Below are 19,881 nucleotides of genomic sequence, written 5' to 3'. Positions count from 1 at the left end.
TTTTGGCCAGCTGATGTGGTCGAGCGGTTCTAGGCGCTTCAGTCTGGAACCGCGCGACCGCTACGGTAGCAGGTTGGAATCCTGCCTCGGGCATGAATGTGTGTGATGCCCTTACGTTAGTTAGGTTTAAGTAGTTCTATGTTCTTTGGGACTTACGACCTCAGATGTTAAGTGCCATAGTGCTCAAAGCCATTTGAACCATTTCATTTTGATTTTTCTCATTCCATTACCGGTCTGGAACCCCGTAGCGTTTCATTAACGGTTGATACACATTTATTGACTGTCTGCAGCAGTGTGGCAGTCGTGTAGCTGTGGCAGTATGTATAAACTAAACATATAAGAATTGAGTGTGGCGAGAATTATTCACATTATGAGGTCGATTTTATTTCGTTGTGAATAATTCTCGCCGGCCGCTGTGACCGAGATCTTCTAGGCGCTTCAGCCCGGAATCGCGCTGCTGCTACGGTCGCAGGTTCCAATCCTGCCTCGGGCATGAATGTGTGTGATGCCCTTATGTTAGTTAGGTTTAAGTAGTTCTAAGGCTAGGGGACTGATGACCTCAGATGTTAAGTTCCATAGTGCTTGGGGCCATTTGATTTGAATAATTCTCTACACACTCAATGCTTCGATGTTTATATGTTTTCCACAACTACTCGATTCCCACAATAATTTTCAAGAAACGTTTTTTTGATGTGCTGATTTTGATGAAGACCGTTTCAATATAGTGCGCAACTGTCGTGTATCACCGCTATAACAGGGCATACTGCTACTGTCAACTTTCATATATCAGGCCCGTGTTGAGTTTGCGTGGTATATGTGTGTTTGTCTTCTTCACACAAGGTTGAGGAATTCCATCGCTAATACAATTTAGGTCTTGGTTGTAAAAGTTAAGGCTCCGCATTCGGTTATTAGAAGTGGCAGTCTTGCTTGACCTACCCTCGTGTCATCCTGTGTTATTGGCGTCGTCCAATGCCGTATGGCAGAGACGCACCGCTTTGTTTTTTTTTTTTTTTTTTTTTCGTTGTCGGTTGTCTTGACCTTGGAACCGCTACTAATTGATCTAGTTGCTCCTGCGTTGGTCCTGTTGAGCTGTTGAGCTGCGGAGCTGAGTGCACCCCGTACCATCCTCCTATCACAACGAAATACCTGGCAGTATAAGGAATCCAACCCAGGTCTCCCGCTTGACAGAGACCAGCGCTAACTACTCGTCTACGGAGGCAGATCTTGATTAAAGCTTCACCGTTAAAAAAAATTGTGGCATTTACGCATGATGTATCAAAATCACCTGGGTTTGTCTGCCCATTCAAGTACAGACAAGCTCACCTGTACCGTCGATTACATTACATTACATCCGATGTTGGTAAGGGGCGCTGTCTGTGAGCCTCCTCGATCTCTGATTTAATTGCCAAAAGAAAAGACCTTCGAGCGAGTTATTATAACAGGCAAGCCATACTCAAGGAATTGCGTCTCGTCACAAATATATAACCACTTACCACATAATGGTTCTATTAACCCAACTTCAGCAATGTGCAGCTTTGTGTGACACCACATTCTTATTTTGGTCTCCATCAGAAACGATGTAAAAGCAGGCCGTTTTCTAAGGTACTGCCAAACAGCAGCTATTAAGCGCTTGTCTCTTTTTTTTGTTAATGGTCTTGCTGTCTTTATGTCCTTCATCATAATGAGCCCTATGTCATTTTACTGATTACTACATTGAGCAACGTGCATCTACGGACATTTGTCTTCCTGAAACGGAGAAGTGTGTTACGGTTGCATTTAGTTCTGACTGTCAGCCTACGCAACACTTGGCTAAATTCTCATGGCAGGCAACAATGTAGCCAGCGAGGTTCTGAATTCAATTCCACATGTCGTCAGGAAGATAGAATCGAATGAAAATTAGCGTCCAATACTGAGTCGTTTTGAGCAGTAAGTAAAAGTCCATTACATCATGTTAACTCTCATATGAATATTCTGGTAGCCAAATGACGTCGTAAGTATGACACTGTGAATTAAAACCAAACTGTGCCTTACCGCAGGTGTGGCAGTGAAACTCCATACCGCACTCAGCTTCGTGAACTTCCTATTATTATTGTTACTTTGGTTTCTCCAATTCCTACGTAGGCTTCTGATTAAAACAAGTTTTTCAACTTGATAATTGGTTTTATGACAACGATATCAGCATTCCTTGGTTTTAAATATGCAAGAAGCAAATGAAAAATGTATTCACGTATTTACATGATGAAGTTCTGTAGTAATTAACAGTTCCATCTATTCTTGGTGTCATATTTTACACGTTACAAATAAAAAAACACCAAAATCTTGTAATGCTCTAAAATACGTGTAACTTTAAAACCTGGCGATCGGCTATTGGGCCTTCTTCAGATTCAAACTTTGTACCTGACAGTGACTGATTTGTAGAAAAATAAATATTGTAGAATATTCCACATCTGTCACGTGTTTTATCATTCATAATTTTAATTTACTGCACTCCTCCATTAGGCTACTTATTAACCAGTGATGACAATCTGTGGGTGACTTAGAATATCTACATTCGTAATTGCCATTGCGTTTTACGATTTCTGATAACCGGGATAAGGAAGTGAAGATACTGGGTAAGTTACGATTGTTATGGCAGATATTATCTAGCAACCGTCCTAGCGTAGTAACATTTCTTTGGTAGTAATGGGCAGTATAATTAATTTTTAAGTATGTTGTTATTTCCTAAACAACGGCATTTCCCGCACTCAATGCAACGTCAACGTTCTGAAGTTTGCAGTATATCTCCTTGTAGTAATAACTGCTTGTTTAACGTGATATGGTCTGTAAACTAATTAACTGACGACAGTTACTCGATGAACACAGCGTACCAACATCAAACGCTTTTGACGTCAGTGGCGTATGCACGACGTCGTTTGCTTCGACCCCGTTCCTCACATGTCTTTGTGTTTTTCTCACAAAGAAAACGTCAACGTCCGTCACGTTCTATAGTCAGCTTTTTTAGCTTTATCAATTAGTCTGCCACGCGGTCCCTCACACACGCGAGATTACTGTTGACACTGTCTGGAACACTATTAGCTCAGTGTAATGGGACACCCGATGGCCTCGACAGTGGATGGCAGTGCCGTGTTGGACAGTAGGAGAGCGATTTTCCAGGAATCTCATTCCACTAAATAACCTGCGGGAAAATTTTCCACTGACGCATTAAATCTCTTCTTTCATTTATCAGAAAACGTGGGAGATAGCAAGAAACACGAAATCATTTAATATACGTTATGTTTTCTTACTATAAACGTTGAGTTTCTTTTACAGCTCAACGGTTTGCTACATTTGTAACCTGTCATTTTTTACATATTTCTAGAGTTTACGTCTCCTCTCAGAAAGGGTGGGCACTTGTAAATTTAGATAAACTGTTTTCACACGCTATTCTAGTATGTTCCATATACTACAAGGAATACTATTATTGTATGTGAGTGGATATGATTAATTTACTGTATTTTGAACGTTTCTATCACAGCGATATCGTGCTGTATTAAATAAAATTTCTTGGTGGTTCATAAATTGGCATATCCCTCTATCCCTCCGTCTCAACTTTTACTTTTAAGTGCTAATTTAATTGCTCTTCCAATGCAGAAGCTTGCTGCAAGAACGGATAATTTGGAGTTGTGAGAAGATCAGGCGAAAGAAAAATATGTGAATATTTCCTAGTTAAGTAACCTATTCTGCTTTACGAAAGACTGATTATTTCCTTACAATTGACGATCTATATTCACTCTGGTACAAAACGAAACGCTGCACGAGAGCCATTTTCTTCAATTTCAGCGGAAGAACTGATCCACAATTCTGAGACTGTGTTTCTACGACCATTTTTGTTTCAAAGATCGAATGCTTAGTTACGAGTTATGAATAATGTTTCGTCAACTAAACTTCACACCATTACACAGCGTAATGTAGCTAAAATTGGTCAACAAAACACGTCAAGAGTGAGGACCTACATCGAAGTGCGTATTTTCGCTAAGCTGTAGTGGACAATTTGCCGAATTTTCCCTCGTACGTAAATAACTATTAACGTTTACAGCTGGCAATTTATGAAAGCGATCTTTTTATGGATATACATACTTTTGTCTATAGCACTGGGAACATCCTTCACCGGCCGGTGTGGCCGAGCGGTTCTAGGCGCTTCAGCCTGGAACCGCGCGACCGCTACAGTCGCAGGTTCCAATCATGCCTCGGGCACGCGTGTGTGTGCTGTCCTAAGGTTAGTTAGGTTTAAGTAGTTCTATGTTATAGGGGACTGATGACCTCAGATGTTAAGTCCCACAGTGCTTAGAGTAATCTGTACCATTTTTTGAACATCCTTCGTAAAGAAATTCACTTGCACAGAATGTACACAACTGCGCAACAACACCACAAAACACAGTCTGTAATCTCCCCCTCGCTTACCGACCTTAATGACAGTGAAATATTAAACCGCCTGTACCTAATGGGAATTTGGGAAAAGCAATCGTAACCGAAGTTAATCTGTCGGTAAAGGGGGAGGAAGGGTTACATCTAAATGAAAGGAAAAATGCAAATGAATTTGGTGGAAATTAATTTAGAAAAATGGTAAAGTTAATAAAGAAAGTAAATGTGTGGTCGTTACGTTAACAATTAACTGGCGTTAATTGAGATTTGGGGAAAATTACGGTCGCCAGTCCTATGGACAACTACTATAATAACAGAAAAAGAAAAGTTAATGCACATACAATTAGCACTAAAAGCGTGGCAACTGATGGTTGACACGCGTTGTGTGAAAACTGAATGCTTGTCAGAAGTAATGAATTTCGCTACACTCTGACTTAATTTAGCAAAAGAATTAATAAAATGGGAAAATTGAAAGTTAATTTAGTGACTGAAATTAACAGTGAACTTTGCTTCTGAAGCACTACGAAATTAAATAAAATAAGGTTAGTCTTGGGCTACCTCAACAATCATCTCAAAAGCTACTTGAATCTACGCAATTTAGAAATAAGAGATTTAACTTTCAACTTGAATTAAATGATTTTGAACAATTAACAATAGTAGAATTTAGTACGTACGAAGCTGAACTGCAGTCACAGGTAGCTAAAATTTGGTAACAAAACTCGCGCTCTTAATTTGTGCTCGTGCCATCTAAATATTGTAGACAGCTACGAATACTTTAACTGAACTTTGAAATTAAAGCAGTGAAATGGAAAGATATTACTTTAATGCTGGCGTTTGAATTTCAACGACACTCGGGTTCATTTCGGAAAGGAAGGGACCCTGCTTGGTAATGCAATTGGGACAATGAGCAACAAAGGTTCTTGCTAAGTTGCTGTATTTTAGTTATGCCAATGGATCAGTTTGAAATGCTGAGGTCTGCCATACAGTTCTAAAACTTTACGCGCTTTCAGTCTTCCTTGTTGGTTGATTGAAGGTTTGAAGTCGTCGATCGAGGAGGTGGCGACATCACATATTGTAGGTCCTCGCTGTTGCAGAAGCGGGATGTTGGCGCGCCTTCTTCTCAACACTGTCACCAGGCGAAACGGGCTCTTGATGTGCGCCAGCTAATTTTCCCCTCCGCAACACCGTGCTAGAAACTATCATAGTCAGTCAAGCGCAATTACATGCTGCCAAACGCCGAAAGCGCGGCAACTCGCGGGAGCGTCACATAACAGACCTGCTCCACCGCCCTACTCCAGCCAGACTCTGCTCTGCCCGCGCTCCACGCGGCAGAGTTAACACTACCAAAGATCCTAATCACTTTGGTCCTCCACACGACCTATCGATGTAATCGTTCGATAGCATAGTTTTGCCTAGGCAGGACCCAGCGTAAAAATACAAATAGTATTTACAAAACAAACCAATTATACATCGACATAAATGCATAAATAAATATATATACAAATAGTAAAACAATTACAATTTATAAAGGCACAGAAATGTCATATCTTCAGGTAACAAAATAAGGAAAAAATCTATAGTACAATAGATGGAAATAGGAGTATATGCATTTCTGGCGTTACAAGTCCCGCTTTCAGGAGAAGATGAAGAAAAATGAAGTGTCTGCTACACTGTACCAAATGTAAGCAGTCACTTAACACCTGTACATTTTATGTGTCTACGTCTGCTCTTCAATTCCGTCAATCTGATGTCTGTTGTTGTAACGATCCGACATTTTTCTCCTGAAGCTTTCATAATGTATAAGACAAACGTAAAAGGGGATAAGGGTTTTTCCGCGGTGAATGTTGACACACTGTTGGTGCAGCGGTGCGTGTGTGTCCTGTATGGTATCTTGATTGTGACAAGACCTTACAATCTGTCTTTCCAAACATTATAAAAAAATTCAAGAAAGAGGGAATGTGAGGAATATAAGACATCGGCAAAAAGGAAACGAAGTTGTGAGCAAATGCAACTAACATTTTAACATCGGCAATATACATTCCGCATTACCCTAGGAGGCAGCCTGAATGTGCGAAAGGTACCAGGCAAGGACTGTTCTGCGACCATTGCATTCTAACTTAAAGAGGGGTGAACAAAAATGTGGAGACACCAAATCCAGGACATATTATGATTCCTAATACGGTGAGGGGACCGCTGGTATTCAAACAAGTTTCTTATATTCTAGGAACGCGATAAGTACAGATCGTGTATAAAAAGGGAACCTTACACATTCCTTCCTGAGAAATGGTGGCGAGTTCAGATAACGATGCTGGAGGTGGATAGCTATTACACAACCTTCCCTCCAAAGTATACAGCAAAGACTCAAATAATATTGCGATTTCTTGACTGTGATGGTCTGGAGAGATGAGAAAATTTATCCTCATCCTCACGAGACCAGTCTTCGACGACGCGAACTTTGTGAGTAGGGGCTTTGTATATGTGTGTGAAATCTTATGGGACTTAACTGCTAAGGTCATCAGTCCCTAAGCTTCCATCACTGCTACTACTACTACGTGATCAGGCCCAGTGGACTGCACGCATCTACAAGTTTCCTCCTCCACTGTATTCTGTTCATTGCTGCTATCCGCCATTCGTCTACATCTATTGACACTTGGTTTAAATCTTCATGCAGTCCATCCCTCCAACGCTTCTTGGGTCTCCCTGGCGGTCTCTTTCCTGTAGGTGTGAAATCCAGGAGCTTCCGAGGCCATCTGTGATCCTCTATCCGGCCCACATAGCCAGCCCACTGCATTCGTTTGGCTTTGACAGTTCCTGCTATGTTGGGCTGCTGGTATAGTTCCTCAAGCTCTTGGTTGTATCTGATCCTCCATTCCCCTATATCTGCATCCAGAATTGGACCGAAGATCTTCCGAAGCACTTTTCTCTCAAAAACAAGGAGCTTGTGGAAGTCCTGTTTCCAGATACTCCATGTCTCACAGCCATATAGAACAACAGGCTGCATCAGGGTACTGTACAGTCGAGTCTTGATCTTATGAAACGTCCCCTTTGAACAATTCTACACGAGACTGTGCTTAAACTGACACAAATATTTTGTTAGCACAACGCAATCTGACTTTCAAAATTCCCTACAAAAGAATGGCCCTGATTAACATTAAACTATACCTTTCACAAATCACTTACCTCACAAAAATCTTCGCTGCTCAAGCTACTGCAATACAGCGAGCGCCACTACTGCGAGCTAAATAAAAGATTCAAACTATGGAAGGCACTAACTACTGATAGGGATAGTTAGAAAATGAAAGATATTAATAGAGAACAAACAATGTATTTACCTTGATATCATCATATATAAATATAGCAGTTCATGACAAATTTCAAAACTCCGCCATCTCTCTCCCCACATCCACCACTGCTGGCGGCTCACCTCCAACTGCGCAACGCTACGCGCTGTTCACAGCCAGCTGCCTAACACTACAATGGCGAGTATTACAACAATGCAAAGCAGCCACAGACTGCACACAGCATAGCCAGTGATTTTCATACAGAGGTGGCGTTACCAATAAAAAAACCTAAACAGCCTACTTACAAACTGTCTGGAGAGATATTTGGACCTAAACAGTTGTGCTAGGCTGTGGTAAGATCGGTTTCCTGCTCGTATTCTGGCATTGATCTATGCTTCACATGACGAGTTTTCAGTGAAAAGTGCCCCTAGGTATTTGAATTCTTGCACTTACTTGAAGGCCTGGTCCCCAACCTGCAGTGATTGTAGATGATCAGCAGGAACTGCAGGATGATCTGGAATTCCAAAATCGGTGAATCAAGTGTACCTAACAGGAAAAGGGTGCGTCTAAGACAAAACGAGGGCTATCGAGCAATGGAAGAAAGTCATTTGGATCTTGTTTCACACTATTTACAACGTCTGGCAGAGTTCACGTTCCGAGAGTAAAAAATGGTTGGAGTTTGGCGATGATTTGTGTAGCCACATGGGACTATTCTGTGGACCCCATGAGTACTCTGCCAAGGATTATGGCACATTTCAGGTGATTATGTCCATCCCACACTACTTAACCTAAATTATGTCGCTCCAGGCAAATGCCGAGATGGTTCCTTTGAAAGGGCACGGCCGACTTCCTTCCCCGTCCTTCCCTAATCCGATGAGACCGATGACTTCGCCGTCTGGCCTCCTTCCCCGAAACAACCAACCAACCTAAATTATCCCAAGGACGAACACAGACACCCATGCCCGAGGGAGGACTCGAGCCTCCGCCTGGAGCAGCCGCACAGTCCATGACTGCAGCGTCTCAGACCGCTCGGCTAATCCCGCACGGCACAGGGGCTTTGTCATCACCATTGTGGATATAACATTCCACCATGCGAAGGACATGATCACCCCAAATGTCCCATAATCCTTGGAAAAGTACTCATGGGGTCCACAGAATATTCCGATATGGCTACACACATCATCGCCAAACTTCAACCATATTTCACTCTCGGAATAAGAACTCAGCCAGACGTTGCAAATAGTGTGAAACAGGTCTCAAATGGCCCTCGTTTTATGTCTTCGACACACTTTCTTCCTGTTGCGGACAGTTGATTCACCGATGTGTGGTTTTGGAATTCCAGATCATGCTGCAGTTCCCTGTTAACGCAGCTCCCTTCGTGTTGTTTTGGTTTTGAAAGGACTCGAGTGTGCGATATCCAGTTCTGCAGTGAATTTTTTAGTTGTCATCCTCTTTCCAGTGAGCATCTGCCAAGATCACTCAACTCACACTTTCGGGCGCATTGTGATTTAGTGGGTAATGGTTGTCCGCTTTCTCTGTATGGGGTGTGAGGTCTGCTGCGCACTTGAGCGGATGGTCGATGCTCAGCTTTCCGCGCTCGTTTAGCGGACCCGCGTCTATGGTTAACACAGTCGGGCGGATGCACGTGGCTATGTACAGTCGGACGAAAGCGGACTACTGTGCACTGTGACCTGTGCCCTAGCACATCGTACTCTTTGATCGCATGTATAGAGATGTGCTCGCTCCAGTTAAAATTTATATCACCATATCTGATATACAAAAAGAGAAATTCCACATGTAACGCCGGAAATGCATATCCTCCTATTTCCATCTATTGTATCATTTTTTTTTCTTGTTTTGTTACCTCAAGATACGACATTTCTGTCTCTTTATATATTGTAATTGTTTTACTGTTTGTATATATATATATTTATGCATTTATGTTGATGTATAATTGGTTTGTTTCGTAAAGAGTATTTGTATTTTTACGCTGGGTCTTGCCTAGGGAAAACTGCTATCGAACGATTACGTCGATAGGTCGTGTGAAGAATCAAAGTGTGTAGGATCTTTGGTAGTGTTAACTCTGCCGCGTGGAGCGGGGGCAGAGTGGGAGTCTGGCGGGAGTAGCGAGTGGAGCAGGTGTTGTGTGACGCTCCCGCGAGTTGCCGCGCTTTCGGGGTTTGGCAGCATGTAATTGCGCTCGACTCGCGATGATAGTTTCTGACATGGTGTCGCGGACGGGAAGCATTAGCTGGCGCACATCAAGAGCCCGTTTCGCCCGGTGACCGTGTCGAGAAGAAGGCGCGCCAACATCCAGCTTCTGCAACAGCGACGGCCGACAATGAGTGACTGTCGCCACCTCCTCGATCGACGGCTTCAAACCTTCAATCAACCAACAAGGAAGACTAAAAGCACGTAAAGTTTCAGAACTGTATGGCAGACCTCAGCTTTTCAAATTGTTCCATTTGCCTCGCAAAATTACAGCAACTTAGCATGAACCTTTGTTGCTCATTGTCCCAATTGCATTGCCAAGCAGGGTCCCTTCCTTTTCCGAAATGAACCCGAGTGTCGTTGAAATTCAAACGCCAGCATAATTCCATTTCACTGCTTTAATTTCAAAGTTCAGCTGGCTACAATATTTAGATTGCACAAGCACAAATTAAGAGTGCGAGTTTTGTTACCGTATTTTAGTTACCTGTGACTGCAGCTCAGCTTGGTACGTACTAAATTTTACTATTGTTAATAGTTCAGAATCATTTAATTCAAGTTCAAAGTAAAATCTCTTGTTTCTAAATTGCGTAGAGTCAAGTTGCTTTTGAAATGATTGTTGAGGTAGTCCAAGACTAACCGTATTTTACTGGATTTCGATGTGCTTCAGAAAGAAAGCTCACTATTAACTTCAGTCACTAAATTAACTTTCGATTTTCCGGTTTCATTAATTCTTTTGCTAAATTAAGTCAGAGTGTAGCGAAATTTATTACTTCTGACAAACTTTCAGTTTTCACACTACACGTGTCAACCTTCAGTTGCCACGCTTCTAGTGTTAATTATATGTGTAATAACCTTTCTTTTTCAGTTACTATAGTAATTGTCCTTAGGACTGGCGACCGTGATTTCCCCCAAATCTCAAATATCTAATTATCGCTAGTTAATTGTTAACGTAACGGCCGCACATTTACTTTCTTTATTAACTTTACCCCTTTTCAAAATTAATTCCCACCAGTTTCATTTGCATTTTTCCTTTCATTTAGATGTAACCCTTTCCTCCCTCTTTACCGATAGATTAACTTCGGTGACGATTGCTTTTCCAAAATTTCCATTAGGTACACGCGGTTTAATTTTTCACTGTCTTTAAGGTCGATAAGTGAGGGGGGAGGTTACACGTGGCGACCGTGACAGGACAATCTTCGGTTTTGAGGTTGTTCTGGACACGAATTTGGCATTGTGCAAATCTCGTAACAAAGTACTGGTTACGTACAGGCCGTTACGTCAGCGAGAATAAATAGTGTGAGGAATCCTAATTAGATTTGAGATTTAGCATTTATATATAAAATTATTAAAATGAGTGAAGGCAACAATTACCAAAATTTGGTAGACTTGGATACGGAACAATCGGTCGAACAGTGGGAAACGCGCACGGCGGTTCCCATTGTTCAGGGGCAGGCGGCTAGCATGAAAGACGCGACCGCCGAAACGCAACAAAGAGCAGAAATGGAATTCCAAACTTTAGAAAATGTTTCGGAATCGGAAGCGAAAATCAAATCTGTACCCCTTGATGATGAATACGGGGGAACATGTATAGAGGAACCAGCTACGGAAGTAAAACCGGTAGTCTCCGGGAATTTAACTGATTTATTGAATGTTTTGATTAATGAAATCAAGAGTCAATCGGCAGAAATTAAAGATCAGGCTGCCAAGCAAGAAGCTCAGGCTGAAAAAATTGAACGAATGCTAGACAATCAGAACAAAGCTATTAATGTTGTTAACAACAATGTTGAAGTTGTTAACATAAAAGTTGATAAAATCAAAGACGATATTGTCGTGATTAATACCGAAATCGGTAACCTTAAACAGGAAATGATAGGCGTTCAGGCGGAAATTGCGAGCATAAATACTCGCTTTGATTCCGAAATTAGCAGAATCGAGAAAAGTGTAGGAGAAGCAGTTGCTCCGATCATCGAGAATAAGGTGACGGAACAAATTCAATTAGTGAAAAAAGAGGATCAACAGAAGGTGGAAACTTTAAAGGCTTTAGTGTCCGAAGTAGACACTAAAGTGAGGGAGCAGGCTAATACCTGCGAAGAGAAAAAGAGGGAAGTGGAAACGCTTGCGACAACCACTTGCCAAGTAATTACGAGAGTGTCGGAATTAGAAAAGAAATTTGATGAAAAACAGAGCTATGTGCCAATCTGTGCACATAGTTCGGAATTGTTGACGAAAGAGGAGCGGTTCGACCCCTTGAAAAAAGGCGGTATACACGCGACGGATTTCATTAAGAATTGTGAAAGAGTTTTACCCAGATCATGGACTAATGAGAGAAAAATTAATGCGGTTATTGATGTGCTGGCTGGTGATGCCAAGCGTTGGGGCTTAAACCTCAACATTACGAACCTGACTTTTGACGAGTTTAAAAATTTGTTTCTGGCTGAATACTGGTCAGAGCAAAAGCAGCAAAGTGTATGGCGCGAATTTGTCGTATCGAGGCCTTTCGATGCGAATTCGCGCGGTTCGATGAGGGAGTTTTGTGAGGGCTGGATCCGCAAGTTGGAATATTTGCGTGATCGCCGCACGGAATCCGAAATAGTCTGGGAACTCTACAAGAAGCTTCCAGATGATACAAAACGCTACGTAGGAAGCAATTACAGGACAATCAATGATTTCCTGGAAAGAGTTGAGGACGAGGACAATTGGCGCAATAATCGCGACAGTGGGAGAGGCCGTGGTAACAACAACAGGAACCACAACAACGATAACTATGGGAATAATGCATACCGCAATCTTGGCAGCAATAACAAAAATGGTTCGGACCGTAATAACAATCGGTACAATGCAAATAATAACCGGAATGACGGAAACCAGTATCATACTAGCGTGATACGGGCTGCGCAGAATAGTAATAACGCCAGAGGGTGTGATCAGCCGCCTCAGCAGCATCCGGGGAGCGTATCTGCTGGGACGAGACAGGGAAACCATTAGCCGCGCCGGTGAGGGGCCGACCAGGCGTGGAGAAATTTTGGCGGCCCAATAACAGGAGAAAACCCAGGTGTCGTCGTTATGAAAATTCCGTGTGGAATAATCAACGGCGGGAGAGTGTGCCAGTGTTAGGAGAAAGGAGTGCGCCCACAAGTAGTAGATCAACTGTATACACGGCAGTAGAAAATACATTCACTGTCAGTGAGAACAATTTAAGTAGTGTTCCGGAAATCGATTATAAAGGGGCAGCTGTAATACCCACAGCGGAACTGGAGATTGAGTTTAAGAATGATTCGCAATTGTTGAGAGAAGATCAGATGTCGGATAACACGTCCGTCATCGAGCGAGGAGATGCAGAGAGGGATGAGGTCTGGTTAAGGCAGTTCGGTCGCTTATACGACGAACTAAGAGATTATAGGGGCCTGTACGGGAGAAGTGTTTATGGGGAACGCGGGCAGGATTTGCCGCGTCTCGTCCCGCAGGAAGATAGTGATTGTGAAGTGATAGAAAGTTCTGGCCCTAACCGGCAGACTTTACTAGAAATAGTTGATGTTAATGGGGAGCACGAGCAAGATGCGCCGTGTTTCGTCCCGCAGGAGTTGAATGTTGAAGTAGTAACGGAAAGTTCTGGCCCTAACCGGCAGACTTTACCGAAAGTTGTAATGGTAGAAGTAGCCGACCCATCCGACGCGAACATCCAGTTTAAACATTGCGAGAGTATTAAGGAGAAAGATTACGAAAATTTTAGTGATAGCCGGACACGATTGGTAGAAAAGCACATAGATTACAGCGTGTATGAGGTTAGAGCTGACATTATACAGTCAGACGATAGCAGTGTGGGTTGCGCAGATCCAGAGGAAGTAATTTCAGATGCTACTGGGCACATTCCTCCAGGTAGAATGGCAGATGAGATCAATCTGACCAAAGTGGAATCAACGAAGGTGGCAATTAGTGAATTGATAGCAAAGAAACACTCACTAGTTGACGAGTTACAGGAAAAGGTTTCGGTATTGGAGGCGACGCTACAGACTAAGCCTCAGGACAAACGTGTTGAAATTAAAACTGTATGTGAACAGAGGCTGAAAAAGCCGCCAGATAAACCGGATTTAGGATCAAAGCCGGATGGTTTTTTCTGGAATGACCTGGATATAGATGAGGATTTACTGTGGGAAAATAAAGAAACAGTCGAGGACAAGTGTAGACAGATAGTAGTGTCTGTTAATATGCACGACCTACAACTAAACGTGTTGATTGACACCGGTGCAGAATTGAGTGCTGTATCTGGGAAAATATTTGAGTTACTGAAAGACAGACCTGGCATCGTAGTTATGCCAGTAACAGGAGTGAAAATTATCGGTGCTACTGGGAAGGCCAGTAAACCGGTCACAAAACAGATTTTTGTCAACTTCGAGATATGTGGGGCACGATTTGAACAAGAGTTTGTCGTCGTGCCAGACTTAACTACGGAAGTAATTATCGGGTTAGATTGGCTATTAAAGTGCCGTGCAGTGATTAACTGCGAAAGCAAAACTTTGACATGTACGTCCCAAGATAAAACAATAGTAGTTAGTTTTGACGAGGCAGGAGACGGTGTGCATAGGCAATACCAGCCTATACACATTGTTAACTGGCCGAATGGTATTGACGTAGGTATGAATTTGAACTACTGTAATGTGAGGAATCTCGGCATTGACAATAGTGTAGAAAATGAATTGGAAAGTATTGTAGACGGTGTGTCAAACGTAACACACGAACAAAGACGAGGCCTGTATGAAGTAATAATGAGGAATAAGAGTGTGTTTTCAGACAAACCGGGTCTTGTGGAAGGATATAAATGCAAGTTGCATGTAATTCCGCACGAACCATTCTTCGTGAGACCGTATGCTATACCGCTGTCCAAAAAGGAAGCAGTGCAACGGGAGATAGATAAGATGATCGAATGGGGAGTGATTGAAAGAAGTACAAGTCCATACAATAACGGTTTGGTTATTGTAGCAAAACGGGATGGTAGTGTGCGTATTGTGATTGACGCACGCACGTTGAATAGGGTCGTTCAACGTGAAACAGACAGACCAGAGAGTATGGAGGAGATTTTGCAACGTTTTCATGACGTTAAGTTCATGACTAGCCTCGATCTGACGGCTAGTTACTGGCAAATAGAACTCGAAGAAGAATCTAGGCCATACACCGCCTTCTTGTTTGCGGGCAGGTGTTATCAGTATAGAGTACTGCCGTTTGGACTTAATATATCTGTGTCCGTATTCATCAGGGCCCTAGATAAAGTGCTAGGACCGGCTTTGAGTTCAAGATTAACTGTATATGTTGACGACCTATTGTTGGCCAATGCCACTTGGCATGACCATTGTGACCTGTTAGATGAAGTTTTTAGAGCATTGCGCCGTGGCGGAATGACTCTAAAGCTAAAGAAATGCGAATTTGTGAAGCAGGAACTGAAATTTTTAGGGCATGTAATTACCACTGCTGGTATTACGAAAGACCCAGAGAAACTAGAGGCAATAAGGAATTGTCCTCCACCCAAGTCTAGGAAACAGTTAAAAAGTTTTCTAGGGCTCACAGGATTTTACCGTAAATTTGTAAAAGGACAAGTATTTAATGATGAAAATTTGAATAACCTCTTACGCAAAAATGTTCCCTTTGTGTGGACTGACGGGTGTCAGACCGCTTTCGAGAGATTAAAAGACGAGTTGTTAAGATCTAACATACTATTTCATCCTGATTTATCGCTACCCTTCCATCTGGGAACGGATTCGTCGAATTACGGGGTGGCGGTAGAACTGTTCCAAGAAGTTGGTAAAGGAGAGGATAAGGAACACCGGACGATAGCGTTCGCGAGTCGAACTTTATCAAAAAGTGAGCGAAACTACACGATTTCTGAGAAAGAGTGTCTCGCTATCGTGTGGGGATTCAAGAAGTTCATGGGTTACCTATGGGACCGTAAGGTGATTATTCATACGGACCATAAGGCGCTCACTTATCTGAAGGATTGTAAACTACTTCACGAAAGACTGACTAGGTGGTCGCTGTATTTACAGCAATTTAACTATGACATCTGTTACGTAAAAGGGACCGACAATTGCGTAGCGGATGCGCTGTCGCGGTTGCCCGAGTCTAATCAAGGTCTATTGAAAGATGAGGCAGATGGAGTGGTCAAATTGTACTATTTTAAAGAAGTTGAGGGACGTAAATTAATAATGAACATTTGTAAGAATCTACGTCGTCATCAGAACGAGGATGGTTGTTTAAATATGGTGAAAACCCGATATGATGAAAAGAGTCCAGAAGGAGAGAAATTAAGGAAGTATTACAAGATATACGATCATATCTTGTACATACGTAAGGGTGAAGATAGTAATATTTGGCGGGTATGCTGGCCCAGCAAATACGTCACGGAAATAATAGACTACTACCATTTGGCGTATGGTCACTGTGGACCAAAGAAATGTACGGAAAAGCTGAGTGAAGTAGTGCATTTCAACAACATGTTAAAACGAGTTACTGACAGAGTGAAAACTTGCGATTTATGTCAGAAGGTGAAGGTTACCAACTGTACGAGTCGTGGTCCTATGCAAAGTATAAGGCCTAACGACACCTTTGAGTTACTGTGCGTGGACTTGTACGGACCTTTGCCCAAGTCATCAGGAAACTTTGCCTACATTTTAGTAGTGCTAGAAGCTTTTTCCAAGTTCATCAAACTATACCCGATTAGGAAAGCTACAGCCAAAGCGGTGTATAGCAAGCTGGTGAACGATTATTTTGTTCATATTGGTAAGCCCAAGGCGATTCTATCAGACAATGGGGCACAATTTACTTCTAAGTTGTGGAATGAAGGCATGGAAAGTAATGGGGTCGATGTGATCCATATTTCAGCTTATTGTCCGGCTGGGAATCCCGCTGAGAGGTATATGCGCGAGCTAGGCCGACTGTGCCGTACCTATTGCCATCACAACCATAGGGCATGGGGCAAATATGTAGCAGTATTTGAGAGAATTATGAACACCTTGAGACATGAATCGACGGGATTTTCTCCAGAGGAAATCCTGCTGGATGACAGAAGTAAAAGTTTAGTGGAAGAGATAATCAAATTCCCTCCACGGATTGACATTAGTATTGGTGTGAAAAAAGATCGTTTGCGAGAAGTAATGAAGCTAAAAGCCGATGCTCGCATACGTCGTCATGACGCTAAAGCGCGTTTTGCTAAGTTTGCGATCGGAGACTTAGTACTTGTAAAAGCTCATGAGAAATCGAGCGAGATAGACAATGAAATCTCTAAATTTAAGTTTGTTTATAATGGACCATATAAAGTCATTGGTATACCTCACACAAATGCTTATTGCTTAGAGTATCCAAGCTCTGGAAAGCTATTAGGTATACGAAACATAGTAGACCTGAAATTGTACCAACCAAGGATTGATTAGTACCACAGATAGGGTAATTTGTACAGTATGTAGGTATAGAGTGTAAGATTTAAGGATGTGCCATGTGGCGATACTTTTGCCTGACCTAGAGGTCATTAAAGAAGTTGTAATTAATAAGTAATTTATGTTGATTAAATGATTTAAGAGTTACTGAATATTAATCAATTTAAAAATCCAAGCTGCTAGTTTAAGTTTTCAGCTGAGTCACAGTAGATTAAGGAATGTAAATATGATTTTGTAACTAGCTGTAAGATTTCATGAATATGTGTTTTACTAGTCATAACCGATGTACTTAGACGCTGTTTTAAGTTTCAGGCTTGTACATGTGTGATGATGGACAGTGTTGAGTTATCCACTGTGATAGTGTTTATGGACTCCTTGAGATTACTCGGGAGTGAGTTTTTCCGAAAGAATTCAGTGGAACGGACGTTCTGGAAACGCCGTCACAAGGGCGAGTGAGATCAAGCGTGCCGCACACGCGGGCGCAACAATACTGGCGAGGCGAGCCGCTGTCGGCTCTTGTGCCGCTGTTGGCTCTTGGGCCGCTGTCGGCATCCTTTGTACTCGCGAGTACGGAATGTGGAGTTGCTTTTCTTCCCGGACAGCTGATGTGAAAGGATTCTGCTGTCAATATTTATGTTTTATTTTATCTGCTGTATATTATTTTCTTGTTTAGCGTTAATTGGACATGACGAGAATATTAATTATGAAAAGGTTACATAAATATGTGTATTCTATGTAATTAATTATTAGTTTGCGTATTTTGATATACCTGTTTTTTATGACCATGTACTCTGATCAATTTTGCAAATAGTATTCCATTTCTTATAGTGTTACGAATTTTAATGATTTTGGAATAGCTAAACCGTTTTCTATGTTTTCTATGAATTTTGATATGTTGTCAACCTGTTTTATTTTGTGCAAGATGACAGAGTGGAATAAGATTAGGAGTTTCTCCACTCAATTATTATTGTCTACAAATTGGTTTATGGTTAATTAGACGAATGCTAAATTTTTTTGATGTTTTGAGCATATGCATTTCCGCTGTTTCTTTTTTGGGACATTTTCTGAGTCTGTTTACGTTACACGAACATCCTCAGACAATGTGGGGCACGTGTAACGCCGGAAATGCATATCCTCCTATTTCCATCTATTGTACTATTTTTTTTTCTTGTTTTGTTACCTCAAGATACGACATTTCTGTCTCTTTATATATTGTAATTGTTTTACTGTTTGTATATATATATATTTATGCATTTATGTTGATGTATAATTGGTTTGTTTCGTAAAGAGTATTTGTATTTTTACGCTGGGTCTTGCCTAGGGAAAACTGCTATCGAACGATTACGTCGATAGGTCGTGTGAAGAATCAAAGTGTGTAGGATCTTTGGTAGTGTTAACTCTGCCGCGTGGAGCGGGGGCAGAGTGGGAGTCTGGCGGGAGTAGCGAGTGGAGCAGGTGTTGTGTGACGCTCCCGCGAGTTGCCGCGCTTTCGGGGTTTGGCAGCATGTAATTGCGCTCGACTCGCGATGATAGTTTCTGACATGGTGTCGCGGACGGGAAGCATTAGCTGGCGCACATCAAGAGCCCGTTTCGCCCGGTGACCGTGTCGAGAAGAAGGCGCGCCAACATCCAGCTTCTGCAACAGCGACGGCCGACAATGAGTGACTGTCGCCACCTCCTCGATCGACGGCTTCAAACCTTCAATCAACCAACAAGGAAGACTAAAAGCACGTAAAGTTTCAGAACTGTATGGCAGACCTCAGCTTTTCAAATTGTTCCATTTGCCTCGCAAAATTACAGCAACTTAGCATGAACCTTTGTTGCTCATTGTCCCAATTGCATTGCCAAGCAGGGTCCCTTCCTTTTCCGAAATGAACCCGAGTGTCGTTGAAATTCAAACGCCAGCATAATTCCATTTCACTGCTTTAATTTCAAAGTTCAGCTGGCTACAATATTTAGATTGCACAAGCACAAATTAAGAGTGCGAGTTTTGTTACCGTATTTTAGTTACCTGTGACTGCAGCTCAGCTTGGTACGTACTAAATTTTACTATTGTTAATAGTTCAGAATCATTTAATTCAAGTTCAAAGTAAAATCTCTTGTTTCTAAATTGCGTAGAGTCAAGTTGCTTTTGAAATGATTGTTGAGGTAGTCCAAGACTAACCGTATTTTACTGGATTTCGATGTGCTTCAGAAAGAAAGCTCACTATTAACTTCAGTCACTAAATTAACTTTCGATTTTCCGGTTTCATTAATTCTTTTGCTAAATTAAGTCAGAGTGTAGCGAAATTTATTACTTCTGACAAACTTTCAGTTTTCACACTACACGTGTCAACCTTCAGTTGCCACGCTTCTAGTGTTAATTATATGTGTAATAACCTTTCTTTTTCAGTTACTATAGTAATTGTCCTTAGGACTGGCGACCGTGATTTCCCCCAAATCTCAAATATCTAATTATCGCTAGTTAATTGTTAACGTAACGGCCGCACATTTACTTTCTTTATTAACTTTACCCCTTTTCAAAATTAATTCCCACCAGTTTCATTTGCATTTTTCCTTTCATTTAG

This window comes from Schistocerca americana, chromosome 5 (genome assembly GCF_021461395.2).
Source record: "Schistocerca americana isolate TAMUIC-IGC-003095 chromosome 5, iqSchAmer2.1, whole genome shotgun sequence".
Classification (NCBI taxonomy): Eukaryota; Metazoa; Arthropoda; class Insecta; order Orthoptera; family Acrididae; genus Schistocerca; species Schistocerca americana.
Note: the sequence above shows the minus strand (reverse complement) of the source record.